Genomic DNA, 16,728 nt, shown 5'->3' on the forward strand with positions numbered 1-16,728 from the left:
GATGGCTGCGCAACCCCTCGAGGGTGCCGATGCTAGTTCTCGATTCCTGCAGGCCTTTCGATTGTGTGCGTCCTCGCGCGCGCGTACATCGCCATTGGCGCGGGCAGAGTTCGCTGGCACCGAATCAAACCGTTCGCTTTCTGGCGAGGCGTAATAGTAACAGTAACAGTAACAGTTGCTTCGACTTTTCCCCTTCGACCAGAGTTTCAGTATCAAGAGAGTAGCATTATGCGGTATTAATATTTCAGTAACATTCTCTCGTACACGGACTTACAGTAGTGGGAATCGCATCTTTGGAGCACCCAATTAATTTTGATTAATTCGTGTTCGTGGGAAATTTAAATCGATCCATCGTGGATGGAGGCTATCGAACCCCGACGGGGATGCACGGCAGTCCTCGTGGCGCGGTTCGGAGCCCGTGTCGAATGTAGATATCGAGAACGGAAGAGGGAACAGCTGGCTGGGGTGCCACGGGCACCGGCCTCGTTCCTGGCCTCGCGACGAGTGTGTAAACTCCCGAGGGGGAGGTCGATGGTAATTCCTATGGAAGATTGGCTGCATAGTGGTGACGCTGTGTCGCCGATACGCGACGCGGACTTGTTGGTAACGCGTTGTCGGTGTTGGTGGGCGACGGCAGAGGAGGGGGGACGGCGGCACACGTTGGGGCGAACGCCGAGGGGCCAGCTCCTATCTCCCCTTCGGGCGAGAAGGGGGGAAAAGTCGAGGGTGGAGGAGCCAGAAACGAGAATGTTGGCTAGGTAGAGGGATGTAAAGGTCCGCGAGGGTTAGGAGAGTATTGCAGGAGAAAGAGAGAGGGGGGAGGTCGCACATGCGCCAACGATCGGCATCGACCCGACGTCTAGGCAACACCTGGTAGCGCCCCACGTGCCACGTTAGGGTGGCACCAGCCACCCCGCGCACGCGATCCCTCGTATCGAATATCACGCTGGCCTTCCTGTCCTGTCTACTGACCCACGCCAACGATGTCTTTCATCGTTTCTCTCTTGGAGAACACCTAATGGGACGGACGAATCTGGATAGTTACAAGGCGGTTTCGGTAATGGCCAGGCGCCTTCGACGCTTTCGGGACACGCGTCCATCGCGAAAAATAATGTTCGAATCACGGATCACGAATTTATCAAGCACTTTAAGGAACAAAATTGCCATTTTTGACGCTCGTTTGGGGGAATAGAAAATATCTACGTGCATCTGCTCGTCCTGAGGAATTGACAAACGATCAAAGTAAAGTAAATTTATTGTAGATACTTCAAATTTTATTTTTTTACATAACCACCACTAAAGCAGTGTCAGTCTAAAAGGCCAATTTTTAAACTTTTTTGGAGAATTTTTTGATAGATAGTTAAACACTTATTTATCTAGTTAAACACTTCAATTTTAGATAGATAGTAGATAGATATATTTTCCTTGCAAACGTACTACGTATTTTAATAAAGTGCTCGTAGTAGGAACACGTATGTAGTTCTCGCTAAAATATTAAAATATTACGTTTTCTTAACAGGTAGCCCGATTTCGCGAGTTGTGAGTCTCGAGCAAAAAATGAATTACGCTTGTACGGATTCTTACCAACCGTCGCGAGCAACTTTTCTCGCAGCCAGGCACGTTAAAAACCGCAAATGATCGACCACAATGTCTCCCACAAGGAAAGAACCCGTGATCGTCGCGCGACAATATCGAAATTGGTTCCAGTCCTATTTTGCGGGACAGATGTTCCCTGCTTGTTTCACGGAACCTCCTCATCGCCCGTGTCCCATTTACCGACTATTGTCGTTCTTCCAGCGGCGGTGCAAACTTTCTAAGTGGCGTCGCGTAATAACCACGCCATATGACAAAACCGTGCCGCAACAGCTGATGCGTTAGCGGCTGCCTCTCAATTTGCAAGATCGATGGGCGAAATGTGTTCATCGAGGCCCCGTCTCCTACGTCTTCTCTAATTAAAAAAGTCTTTGTTCGCGCATTAAGGGCGAAACGAAACCGTAGGATTTCTGAAATCGAAACTATTTGAACATCGACGACGAAGGTGACGAATAATATTCTAATTGCTCCCAAAATATTTAAAATTGGTCTAAATACAATTATTATACGCGACAGTGGTATTACAAGAAGTATAGTCTGTATCAAGCAAACCAATTTTGCTATTATGTCACGATGTGGAATTATTTTGAAATGGTAAAATGTATTTTAAAGACCAATTTTTATATCGAGACTCAAGACCAATCGTTTTATTGTGAATTGAGAGTTTCTGAAATCGTAACTGTTTGAATATCGACGACGAAGGTGACGAATAATATTCTAATTGCTCCCAAAATATTTAAAATTGGTCTAAATACAATTATTATACGCGACAGGGGTATTACAAGAACTATAGTCTGTATCAAGCATACCAATTTTGCTATTATGTCACGGTGTGGAATTATTTTGAAATAGTAAAATGTATTTTAAAGACCAATTTTTATATCGAGACTCGAGACCAATCGTTTTATTGTGAATTGAGAGTTTCTGAAATCGAAACTATTTGAACATCGACGACGAAGGTGACGAATAATATTCTAATTGCTCCCAAAATATTTAAAATTGGTCTACATACAATTATTTTACGCGACATATCAGAAGTATAGTCTATATCCAGAATACCAATTTTGCTATTATGTCACGATGTGGAATTATTTTGAAATAGTAAAATGTATTTTAGAGACCAATTTTTATATCGAGACTCGAGACCAATCGTTTTATTGTGAATTGAGAGTTTCTGTAATCGAAATTGTTCGGTAATCCCCACCCGACAAAACATTATCTAATTATTGTAACTTTAAACAGTTTGCGTCTGGCTTCGGGTTAAGTTTGGTTTAGCTACTGATATTGCTTCATCGCTTCTAATCTGTGTGTCTCAGACGTTGTACTTTGAGTAGTACTTAGCCAAGGTTGCGTCGAATTAGGGGAATTTGCACGATGGCAAGATTAACGAGGATTATATTTTAGCATCCCATGAGGCTAGAGCTGAAAACATAATTCGAACCTTATATTAAAATATGTTTTCCAGATATTTTTCGATTATCTATTTCAAATTTAAAACAGTATAGAAATTCTACACCAATTTCACCATATTTTTCATCCGTTACTCTCACAGCGCTCCTTATATTTCAGTATATTTTCCATCTTTTTCTCAATTATTTCAAATATAAAATAGCATAGAAATTCAACACCAATATCAGAATATTTTTCATCCAAGCTACCGAGCCAGGTACACTAATATCAATTACTTTAAAGAACACTAAAGTATACTCGAATATCGAGAATGTATTTAGTCTCATGCTGTCTTTACTTTCCAGTCCGATATGATATTTTGAAAAAAAACGCAAGCTATCATTTTATGAAACGGAGGTCGTTTCAATCTTGTTTCGTCACAAAGGCACCGTAACCCCTTAATCGTAGCCAACGACGCGAACGCATTTTGCCCAGGGTATAATCCCCGGCTCTCGTCCAATTCTGCTAACTCCTTTCTCTAGACGGCTAAACTCGTCGTGGCTGGTAATAGCCCCGTTTAATTTACCTGGGAAAGAGTCGCGAGCTCTGTTTCATTTACCGGCCGCTATAACCGCGTTAATTCCGATCTCGATTACCCGGCGCTTTACATCGGCTCCCTGCGTTCCTCCTCGCGCCGTTATCTCGCCGCGCATTCATCTTTCCGGCGTATCTAATCAATCGCTAATTAAACGGCGGCGCGAGCCAAGTCTTATTACGCTATTCCCCTGTTCGGCCGTGATTTAACCGACCTCCGCGTGTATGCATCCTTGGCAGTGCGCCTCCCCCTGTCACGCCTACACGCTCTTGGACGACCTAATCTCGTTTATTGACCCGCCACACGGCCGCCGGTATTTTTCCTGATTCCCCACCTGCCCTTTGCGCGCGTGTGCCGCCACGATGATAAAATAAATCCCTCGAAAGGTGCAACTACGCCTACCGTCCACGTTCTTCGCCAGCAAATTCGCTCTTTAATTCCCTTAAAAATTATGCAAGATATCCTATCATTCTCCGTAGCACCCTCGAGAAGTAAAAGATTCTTAATTTCAATATAAGATTTCACTTAATTCCGTTAAATATATTGCACAGAAAACGTAACAAAGTTGTGTTAAATTATAAAAAAACCTTTGCACCCTGAAGGGGTTGAAACATAGAATAGCAAAAGCAAATTGTGCTAAGAAATAAAAGGGATTTAGCGATGAGTTTACAAAATCCTCGCTAGCGTTCCAAAAATAAATATCAGAGCCTCGAGTCCGGAATTAAGGATTCCCGAGCGTTATGTAAATTACACGTCCGAGTATCTTGGACGATCTAGATTAGATCTGTCCAAAGTCAGCATAAATAATGAGCGTGTTCCCCAAGAATCTTCGAGGAAAAATTGATTTTCCAACGTCGACTGTGGACACTGGCTCAACGAGAAATTGGCTCGACTCGAAGCAGAGATCTTCCATCCTTGTTGCCCTATCCGCAGAACTCTTAACACCGGTTCTCGTTCTTAGCTCGTCAATCTCGTCCGTTCCAATTTTTCATACCACTCTCGCTGACTCTCGTCTCACTCGTTCACAGTTATCTATTTATACTCCACTTCAATATACTTTTAAATTCCCAGGCCTTATTTTCCTACCTTTCTTCTCATTATTACGTTTCCCCCCGTCCTACCCGAAATTCGTTATCTCCCGACTACTCGGCTTTCGAATGTGCCACGGGATCTTTTATTCACGGACACGCCATGTTGTAACCTCAGATTTCCATTTTAATTTGGTCCATTTTCTTGGTTTCGCTTGTTTCTTTTATATTTAATTGCTCGTGTTAAACTACCCCTTGCATCTTACAAATTATATTCTATATGATTATATACTAAGCCTACAATAATAATAATATCAAAGAAATAATGCTGATACTGATACTGATATTTGTTCTCCTTTGCCAAGTTCTAACAGCTACTGGTTAATGAATAATGCTAATAAGATAGTGTGACATAATAGTAAAAAATACAAACAATCGCATAAAGAGTGCACAAACCACTAAATTTTAATAAACACAACGCCTTCAGCACTCCTGAATACATCACGTGACTCGAACGAATGAATAACCAATATGGCGGCCACGACGAACGAAAGTTCCACCTCATTTATCGAAAACCCCGTATTATTAGTCTTATACGAAGAAAATATGTAAAGTTTATCTAAAATTCACAACAGAAATGGCATAAATGTGAAAATCTACACACAAAGGTATAACGTAGAAGTTTTGAACCCAATTTTTGTATCCGTATCGTTCCACGATGCGTGGGAGGGCGTCGACGAGTCAACAAGTGAAGAAAATATTAGAATTTCTCGTCTCTCGGACGTGCTCGTGCCATATTTTCGATCGAGCGGGGGTGGTGGTAGGAAATTTCGTTGCCGTGGAATATCGCAAGCGACGCCGGGGACGTCTATTTTTGCTGAGCACGCCGCGCCTTCGAATTCGTAATCTGGCCGCGATCGCGAAGACAATCGGCCCGTTCCCTCGACTCCGTTCCCGTCGAGTATTGCGTAACGTCAATCGTGTCCGGGATCGATCCGGGAACCCCCGACCCCGTCGTCCCCACGAAAACTGCTTTCGTAATCTAAATCCTTGCTCTTGGCAACAGAGATTCGTAAGTAACGGGGGGTGGAAATACGTTTCTCGCCAAGTGTGCGACGATTGAAGACGCCTCACGGGGGGCATAAACGGTGTTCCTGGATTAGAAACTTGTTACTTCGAGCGAATTCGTTCGTCGGGAATTATTAGACCAGGATACAGATACAGATTTAAAGACTGTGTCTCCTTGAGATTTGTCAAACGCACCAACCTATGGCACAAAATCTAACAAAAATCTAAAGGACCGTTTTTTCATTTGAAACAGTGCGTAGTTACGTAATATTTTGTCTCAGTTGACTAGGGGTGGCGTGAAAGCTTTAGAGATCGAATGCAATTGCGTTGAAGAATAGAAATCAGTTTAAATGTAATAGTACGTTTTCGTTTCGAAGTCGAGAAATTTTCGAGCGACTGTCGTACGTTTTGGCCGTGATCCACGAAACGCGACTGGGAAATCTTGGATCGTAAGATTTTCACATCGCAGCGGTGGAGTCTTGGAGGTACTCGAGGCGTCCCGAATTGAACAACCCCCGCGCGAACGCGTCATTGAGTAATCTCGCTGGGTGCAGGGCTCTATTTCGACGTTTTACCACTCAATGCCGGCACCGCGAGCCAAGAGGGCAGGATGCCAAGAGATCCGCGTAAGAAGGATCAGATAGAGCTCCAGATACGTTCGAGCTCCGCCTACGTAACTAGAAAATTCACTTTAGTCCTGTAGGTTCGCGAATCGACCCTCGCGTTGCGACACGTCGCGAAACGACGTCGGGGTAAATGTTTGCGTTATCGTCGGTGGGAGGAACGATCCTCAGGTTTGTTACGTTGGGTCCTACCATCCAGGTTACATTTATTCATTTAACAGGAGCTTAAATATGGAAAAGGAGACACCAAAAAATCGACGACTTTACAAAATGTAGGAATTAAATTCTCTGTATAGCGTTCGATGTGAATTTATGAAAAATAGAGTGTGACCACCCTTCTGCGTAATATTAGAGTCACAAAAACAAAGTCATAGAATTAATTCAATCACTGAGTTCAGTAGAACATATAGAAAATAGTATTAAATACCTAACAGATTCAAATCTTCTATAAAAAAACCTAACCCAGAGCTAAATGTCAGAATGACTTTTTATTTTAACTGCATGAAGCATTGTTTTGAAAGTCTCGAGAAAGGACAGTGATGCTTCAAAACCCCGCTCTATCGATTTACAACCCCCTGTTAGAAGGAAGCTGTTGATTCGGTGTGATGCATATTTTGATGTACTAAAATTTAATTTGTCAAATATAGAACGCTTCCGCGTTGACCTACGAAATCGGCAATTTCATGTGGCACGACCTAATATTATTCATTGACAAATCAAACGGTAAAAGCGGCTATCGCGACCAGAATCGATTATCCTGGATACTATTTGAATGGTAATACTACTGGGACAATTGAGGCGTCATTATTAGTGATATTATATCGCTCTTTTGAAAGATAATTTACTCGATAGTATTCCTAGCCTTACTTTATAGTTTTGATTTTCGTTGATATTTTACCCTCGATAATTTTGTGAAAAATTCCTGATTTTTACCACGGAAAAGAGCAATCGAAAATGTAAAATTTAATTTTGCATGAAGCTTAGTTTACAAGAAAATGAATTTCGAAATTAATTAATGTCTTTGTTATTTTTATTTGTGTTGGAGCTTGAATATCGTTCGAACGCAATAAATTTCGTTGAGCTAATGAAATTCCTCGCGCCAATTATCGTCCCGATATAAGTAATAAAAACGTCACGAACGAATATATTCAGCGATGATGTCATGAAGTAATATTTAAATCTATACTAAAGGGGTGACTGAAAGTAATATTCTGCAGGGAATATTCCGACTTTCGACCTCAAGGGGTTAAAATGTAAAGGTACACTGAATGCGCAACTGGTCGAAGCGCGCTGCAGGCAATATTCCCGCCAGCGACTCAAAAAGCTTAATATTTGTAACATCAAAATGCAAATTTGTCGACCAGTCGAAAGAAAAATATGAAAGGACAGATTGGAGCCGTGCAGCGTACTTTTCCTTCGATTTAGAACCCTTATGAATTGGAAGCAAAATTCAACGTTGAAGGATAAATTGAAAGTTATTTGACGCTAGTAAAGACTCGTGCATGTAAAATACAGGATTCTGTCGAAAAGAAAATGGTGGCCGTGAAACGTCTGAGTAGAAAATGTCCTTGAGGGAAATATTTACCTAATCGATTCATGCAACCTCGTTCCCAACGAGATTTATATCGCGAAATGCAACGTATAGACTTAGATATTTCAGTCCTAAGTGGATCGTTCTGTACGCTTCGCGAGACCGATTTCTCAAAACGAGAAATATCCTTTTCGTGTCAGGATTATATTTCCATATACGTAAAAATTTTTAAAGCAACAACATGTCGTACAATCTAAAGCGATTTTTGTATAATTAATCGAACAGGGTTCAGTTAAAAGTTTGTATTTATTAAAATGTACCTTCCATAGTCAATCGATCCTGTCGTATAATTCTCTCGTATATAATTTGAGTTATGGAGGGTCGAAGAGCAATCCGTATCGATTTCGTCCGATACAGCGTGCACGAAAATCACAGTCTCGATTGCCCAGCCGCCTCAAAAATCGTAAATCTGTCCGGCATCGCGATAAAGTACCGTGAATACGCCGGCAGCGTGCTCGTATTGTTTTAGAATTCCCCCGTCCTTATAACAGTTGGCACGCACTTACAGGAGGGTGAAAACACTCGCGCCATGGGGGATGCGACTGTTCCGTGACGGAGCTACCCCACTTCCAGAAGATAATTTCGAGTTCGCGATAATCTGCAACGCCGTGCATAAATCTTCGGCTTCCTGCGAAGCGGATCTACCCCCTAAACCACTTGTCCGACGATAACACCGATTCTCTACTGCAGAATTTCGAAAATTCTTCCGATTCTCAATGGTCGATCGACCAACCCTTAAACTCAAAGACATCCGTCCAATTTGTAGCTCTAAAAATTTTAAGACTATTGTTTTTTTAAATTGTATATATTTTCACTAGTTACAGAGATTTTTTCAAGCGTTCATAAATAATTTTGTTGGGGGACAATATATTATTGCACTTGGTGCGTAACATATCAATTTCAAACTATTTACACGTGATTATTGATGGTCTGGGTTAGACCAAAAGAATTTTTGAAGGTAATACTATTTTTTATATATGAAGTCTTTTACTCCTCAAATAATTATTGAAAAATAGTGGAAACAGAATTGAAATTTCAAAAATTAATGTAGTGTGATTAAAAAACCAGAGATTTTCGATGATCCGAGCCTAGTCTCTCAATTAAATGTATTCTGATGAAACTTGTAGAGTCGAAACGCGGGGAATGTGCTTTTATTTTCATAAGTTTTGCGTAAAATATACGGCCACGTGCATTAACGTCCAGTTCGTGGCTCCTATTTATTCACTCGAACAAAGATCTCATTTTCCAACACCAACATCCTGCACTAGCTTGGGCAAGAGAAAAGTTAATGGTAGATCCAGCCGCATCAGGTCACCCGTAATGACTCATCCCCTACCCTTCCTCTTCCTTTCCCTTTCTATTTCTTTCTTCTCGTTGATGGGGCTGGGGTTTCAGGCTGGCTCACAAAGGTCGGCGTATCCGGAACCCTCCCACCCTCCCACCCTCTGTCGTCCTTGATTTTCGCAACGGCGAAGGAAGGAGGAAGCCATTAATTTATGCCCCTCCTGATCGATCGGTCGCTAACAGTTTGAACTTTCAGCGCGAAGACAGGAGAAAAGGAGAAGAGGCCGGAGCATCGGAGGTAGCTTTATTGCAATTTACATCCGTGAAAAGCCTGGGATCGTAAAAATGATGGACGACCATTCGGCAAAATTAAACGTTCGAAATTTTTAAGCTACGTTAATCGATTAATCTTGCTCTTGGTACATTTAAGAAGATTATAAGACTCAACGACTCGCGCCAATTTTGACTTTTAATCGAGCTAGAAAAAAAAACGTAAAAATAATGATAACGCAATAAGAATATTCCGGAGCTACACAGAGCTGAATTTTGTGCGCATGCATATTCAGTGGGATTCTGTATTTATGGAAGACGTCTCGAAATAGGCCACCTAATTATCTTCCTTACTCCTCGCTAAACAACGAATAATTAATATTATTAAAAACAGGATAAATATAGACGAATATTTGCATTTAAGTTGCTTCTAATTTGGAATTATCTTCAGTTGCTTCGCTAATTGAAAATGAGCTGAGCACAAGTGGAAACAGTGAGTTGTGGTCAGACATGCCAGAACAAATTCCCACTGATATTGACAATTTAATAATAATGATCCCTGCAGGAATTAATAAAATATTAAATGCAAATTCTAGTGAAATTTTTTGTTCGAATTTTGGAAAATAGAAAATGAGCTGCGCGCGAGTAGAAACAGTAAGCAGTGGTCAGACACGTCAGAACAAATTTTCACCGATATTAACAATTATAATAATAATGATCCTTAATATAATATTAAATGCAAATTCTCACGAAATTTTTTGTTCGAATTTTGGAAAATAGAAAATGAGCTGCGCGCCAGTAGAAACAGTAAGCAATGGTCAGACACGTTAGAACAAATTTTCACCGATATTAACAGTTATAATAATAATGATCCTTAATATAATATTAAATGCAAATTCTCACGAAATTTTTTGTTCGAATTTTGGAAAATATAAATTAACATAGAGCAGTGGCCAGGGAAATTTTTATCGAATCGATGCGACAGTCGAGGCGTTAAGGAAGCACCGTAAATATCGTCGTGAAAAGGAGTCGCTAGATTGTAAAAAGAATGAAAAAAAAAGAAAATGAAGGGATGGGGTGAAAACGCGCGTCGTTTCGGCTGCTCGTGGAACTCCGTGATCTCGTTCTGAAAATTGTATAACCCTCCTAATCGATCGTCCGTGGAACTCGGGGCCTCGTTCCTTTGTGGACGGCGCGTAATTGAATTTTAAAGAAAAGCAATCAAGAGGCTCGAAACGCGAAGAACAGGGCGACGGGGAAAATGTAGAAAAACGAGTGGGGAATTATGTGCCGTTCACGGAAATCACACTTCACGAATTTCCCTGAGAAGAAAATCTCGAGTGCACTAGTTTAATAAGAAGTACTAGTTTAACAGTAAACTATTAACAGTTAAACTTTATGTACACCGTCGACAAATGTTTCTCCATTTCTCCTTTTTAAATTTTCGAGCATAACCCAATTAATATGCAACTAATACTTTTAGTGAGTCATTTGTCTATTTACAAAAGAATCACTTATTTTAAAGATCGAAGAGTGCTCTAAAGTTTTATGCAACCAGTATGGAAGTTTACTTCTCGAATGGTTCAATTGTGGAAGAGGAAAGTTTCTTTCGACAAATTTTTCTCGGTTTGGTACGAAACAACAAACAACAAAATATGAGCAGAGCTGGATTGTGGAGGGGTGGGGGGTGAGATATAAAAATATTTGTATCGGGTTTGCATGCTTTTTCTCCGTCGCGCAAGTCAATAATTTGATGTTTCGTTGGCGAAGTTTTACGGAAGATTTTATACGCCGTAGAAAACGAGGTCTGGCGGAGGAAAATTCAAGCAGAGAGGAAAACGGAAAAGAGAGAAGGGCAAGAGGAAGGAAATAACCCAGAAGTACTTTCGACGTATGATAGAGGCCCTTTGATCTCTCTCCTCGATGCAAGTAAATTGTGCACCCCCAAAGGGCTGGTGATTGAAGTCACACGAACCGTGCAATGATGCTTCCTCCATTTGCTTCGTTTTATTTCTTTATTTAAGAAATTGCTGTCGGGGGGTTGGGCCCCCCCGTGCTGCAAATAATTGTTTGCACGCTGTACGGTTGACTCTAGGAGCAACGACTTCAATACTCGAGTATTTTCTTAACCACTCGTCAACGAGGGCCCGAGCGATCCTTTTTCGGTCGCAATTTTATTTCGGTTTGTTGCTGGAAACGACGAGTCTCGTTTGCAGATTATAAATCCGTTCCGGGAGGGGATTAATACGAGATTAGCCGAGCCCGGGATATTCAGGAAATAAACTGCCCATTTTTCCACGCTCGTATGGAACTTGGTTTCCCTTTTGCATCGAACCTTTTCACGCCGCGATGACGTACAGAAAAGAGAGAGGAAACGAACCGACAAAAAAGAAAAAAGAAGAAAATAAAGCGAACGCTCTTTTGACAGGAGTATACTACAAAAGAGAGGTTCGAAAGCATTGTTGAAATGTTTCGTTTTTCGGGGCAAACAGTTTCGAGAAAGAAAGAAGGGAAGCGTGAAAAATCGGGGCACGAACGGGGTGAGAGTCAATTACGAAAAAGCACGTGCTTTCCATCGCGTTACCCTTTGATCCTTTTCGTCGTAAAGAGACGTCGGGATTTGGTATTGAAATGGAACCTTTGTATCGTGCGGAATAGCAGAACGATCGATTCGCCTCGTTCCTAAAATTCTACGGAACCTTGACTCGTTACAGTGCTACCAAGACACGGAAACACTTATAGTTTCGAAGACGCACGTCTCGGTATTACGATTCCACGAAAATATAATAATCAGTATGGTTGTCGAGCCGTAATGCAATTTCCAAGAGTTCTCTGTCTTTTTGTTCCAGGAGACCGTACGATGTCCTGGTTCCTGTTTCGCGGCGTGAAGTTTTCGAGCGTAAGAAACGCCGTTGTTTTCGTTTCCAGCGTTGTTGTCTGGTTTCTCTTGCCGCGAGCTTCCCGACACGAGGTCGCCCTTTCTTTGGAGAGTTTCGGTCGGAATTGCAGCTTTTCCGGGGTGGAGCTTAACGCCGGATTAGGGCCGCTAAGAAATTTCGTCTTCGGCCGCGGATCTAAATGGAGGAGAGGCGAAAAAGGTAAGAGGACGCAAGAAACTCTCTTTGCGGAGACGGTGAAAGAATTATAATCACGCTGGAAAATTCAAAGCGCAACGAACATTTTAAAATTTAATTTTGATAGCGAGGAGAAATTTATTCGAATAATTCCCAACTCCCGGTACTTGTTTTTCGGTCTCAATTTTCTTTTTAATAATAAAAAATACTGCGACGCGTTAAGAGGCAGAGATGGAAATACTCTTTAGACTAATCTGGACGAAGTGTCGTTTAACAATTCGCAACAAAAGCAGACGACGCTACAAAGGAACCAGCACGCAAATGTTTGGAGCTACGATACGAGCTCGCTGGAATAATTCAAGTAAACCGAAACATAAATATGTCGTTTGAGCGCAACTAATGTGTTCACGCTTAAACGGATTTACCCGTTAGATTTATTGCTTAAAGCGATTTAAACGGATCGAGCACGCTCCCGTGGAAGGTCAATGCAAGAATAACGCATCCGAGATTAATAAATCTAGGGAGACCCCTGTTGTCGATTTAATCCCGTCGCATAAATCCCTTACGCGATCTTATAATGCGTCGCTTTGTTCCGATTCCGTTCAATGCTTCGTTCCATGGCCGTATTCATCTTTCGGATCCTTCTCGTATTTCGTGTCGATTTCGATTAATTCCCCTTAAAAATTAAGTTTAGCGTTTATCCTGCGTTATATCGATCTTCGTTTTACTAATACTATATAGTAATGTCTGTCGACGTTGTGGAAACAAAGAAAGTAATCATTTTATTCAAGCGTTATTTACTCATTAGGTAAATACCCTTACAATATGAAATTTTCTCTCTTTCGTAACGCGTTATATTTCCAAAAATTGACACTATTCTTTTTTTTATCGCAAAGGGAAATACAATAAGTCCAGTCCCATCCGATCCCAACGAGAAACGAGCGCGGCAGTTTCCGCGAGGAAAGATGGCTGAAAGTTGTCCACCGGCGCTTTTAACTTATTTCCTTTCATTTATTTCTGTTCGCGTTTAAGAAACTTGTTATCTCTAGTTTCGGAACCAGCCGGCTGTCCCGATAAAAGGAACGAGGGTGAATGAAATTCCCGACGCGAAAAACTGAGTTGCTCGTTAAACAAATTTCCTGTAAGAATTCAGTGGAACGCGAACGCTGTTAGCCGCGTCGAGCATGAGATGCAATTGCACGACGAGGAACGGCGGGGGGTTAGTGGGGGCTCGGTTATTTGTACGGTTTGGCGGAAAGCAGCGGAGACGGCGAGAATGGAGGGGGTGGGGGGAGGCGAATGTTTTTTAAATCCGGTAAAGGAAGTGCCTCGAAGAATTTAATTAAAGGGCGAGCCGTCGAGAGAGCCACGGGTCTGAAATTTTTTGAGATCTCTCGGCGTCGTATTCAGCCACTAGTTGCCATCTGTTCCCGTGCGCTCCGGAGCCTGCGAAACGCGGCCAGCAGCGAAATCAACTACCTGTGGATGCAACTTAAGTGACTCCGCGCTGCGCCCCAGCCACTGGCACCAATTATGCGCGATAAAGTTTCAATAACGCGAATTTCATTCCCGCGACCGGCGACCATTACGCGATTAATCGAACTCTTGTAACTTTTCTTTTACCGTTATCGGTCCCAAATGAGCTCACCCCCTCCGTCCCCCTGTACCGTATAATTAACCCGCAAACGTTCTGTATCACTTTTTTCCATCGTATTCCAGCGTATTATATCGACCGGGTTGTGGGGGGCTGGGAACCCCCGTCACAATGTTTCTCCCTCGTTAAAAGTTATTTCGAGTGTGGCCGGGAAATATATGCGCATTTTAAAACTTTAATTTAACTCTTTGCGGTCTTGCGTCGGGGGCTAGGCGCGTTTCGTTCGAGGTCCTACAATGGCGAACGTTTACGAATGCTTCTTAACGTTGGATTCTCGTGTAAATATGTTTCTATTCTGATTTTTTAACACTGGAACTACCGAACTGGTAAAAATCATTCGTAGTTTTTAACGAAGATTGTTACGAATTTAGTTGGCTGGATTTTTGCAAAACCGTGGCTTTTATTTCCATTGCATTATGTGTTTCTTCGAGTATCTATCATTTCAATTTCTTTGGTACAAATAAATATAATTGTTGGTAGTTCTAGTGTTAATGGCATATATGATTAAAAAATGTAGTTGGATGCAAAAATATAACATTAATTTTAAGGATCAAACTTAGGTGTTTTGTTGTTTCTCAACTTTGAAAGAGAGAGGTGGGGTTTAAAATATGATTGATAGTCGCAAAATAATTGTACGTCCCAGCACATGACAGCAAAGTATAAATTGGTTTTATCAGAAAAAAGAGTATCATAACGTATGGTCTTAAATCTATAAGAACCGGTGTTCCCAATCTGCGGGTCGTGAAATCAATATAGTAAATCACAGCGAGCCAAGAAAGATCTATTCGCCCTTCGTGACCATAAATTAATAATCGAGAACTTGGTGTAAGTAGAAGAGGATTACCGTGCCATTTAATAATTCGTCGATGCTGATGAATGGTTTTAAGAAATTTTATCTTTAGATCGAAGAATTTCCATTATTAAGTAGGAAGATTGTATATCAATACCATTTCTGACTGTTTGTCTGGACTAAGATTTTCAACCTTGACCCCATCGGTGAATATGTCGCGACGAAATCAATATGTCGCGACGGCCAAAAGAGATGAAATAAAAATTTGCAATATACATACATACAGGGTGTTCGGCCACCCCTGCGAAAAATTTTAATGGGGGATTCTAGAGGCCAAAATAAGACGAAAATCAAGAATACCAATTTGTTGATGAAGGCTTCGTTAAACAGTTATTAACGTTTAAAATTCCGACCGTACTGAATTTTTTTCTCGAAACTGAGTAGGATTTCGGGGTTATGTCTGTTGACCAAAAATGCTTGCAATTGACCCCTGCAACTAAAAATAATTTTTCCAAGACGATTCGAAAGTCTTTTTTTTCACCCAAAACTTTCAGCACTTAGTCGAATTTTTTTCTCGAAAGTGGGTAGGATTTCGGAAGTATGTGTATTCACCAAAAATGATTGTAATTGACCCCCGCAACCGAAAATAATTTTTTCAGAACGATTTGAAATTTTTGAATTTAATTGTTAATAACTTTTTAACGAAGCCTTAGTATTCTTAGTATTAGTATTCTTGATTTTCGTCTTATTTTGGCCTCTAGAATCCCCCATTAAAATTTTTTCCAGGGATGGCCGAACACCCTGTACAACATATGTACAATAAAAATTTTCAACTCACAGGGTGAACAATATAATTTGATTGCCTTCAATTACTCCAGTAAACTGTTCCGCGTGAATTACAGCTTTGGTTATACAATTATAGGACCGTTTCCAATATTGGCAGAAATGCAACGAAATTAAAATTCTCTTCGTTGTAAATGGAAACGCAAATAGGCGTAGAATACGTTCCAACAATGTATCGATATATATATTCAATTTCTATAGACGGCTTAAAAATAGCAGGAAGTACAGTGACTGAAATGTGCAATATTTTCTGGGACACCCAATAGGAGCATGTTTGTTTTCCTGGAAACGGTAACTCACTTCCGTTATTGAAGGCGGTAGTACGTTCGATCGGGAACGTAATGCGCACGGCAGGCTGTTATAGCGCTAGGATGTAATGATACCTTTCAGTAATAACGTAGTAGTACGTTTTTCAAGCACGTAATAGTACGTTTCTTGGTAGCCAGTGTGTTCATTTATGTATGCAGTAGTATGCTTACTGTAGACACGTAATAGTAACAGTTCATTTATCCCAAGCTCTCGGATACGTAGCAGTACGTTCACCGTAGAAATGTAGTAGCACGTTTACGCTATATATTTATTGCAAACTTGTTGGATATGTAAATGTAGGAATATCCGAACGTGTGGTAGGAAGTTTATTAGGAAATATTAAGGAATTTATTAAAATACTAACAAATTTATTATAAATCAAACACGAATCTTCAAGAAAAAACGACAAGGGGTACCTACATTTTTCGACAAAAAAAAAATTTCAAATCGTTCTGGAAAAATTATTTTCGGTTACAGGGGTTAATTACAATCATTTTTGGTAAATGGACATACCCCCGAATTCCTACGCAGTTTCGAAAAAAAATTCAGTAGGAGAAATATTTCGACGAAATTAAAAACTTTCAAGTCATTCTAGAAAAATTATTTTTGGCTGCGGG

General features: G+C 40.9%; 1 protein-coding gene across 1 annotated transcript in view; it reads left to right on the forward strand.

Moving 5' to 3' along the window:
* Positions 1-16,728, forward strand: part of LOC143342928 (uncharacterized) — a 454,297-nt gene that overhangs the window by 397,067 nt on the left and 40,502 nt on the right. The window lies entirely within an intron of this gene.

This window comes from Colletes latitarsis, chromosome 6, assembly GCF_051014445.1.
Source record: "Colletes latitarsis isolate SP2378_abdomen chromosome 6, iyColLati1, whole genome shotgun sequence".
NCBI classification, from domain to species: Eukaryota; Metazoa; Arthropoda; class Insecta; order Hymenoptera; family Colletidae; genus Colletes; species Colletes latitarsis.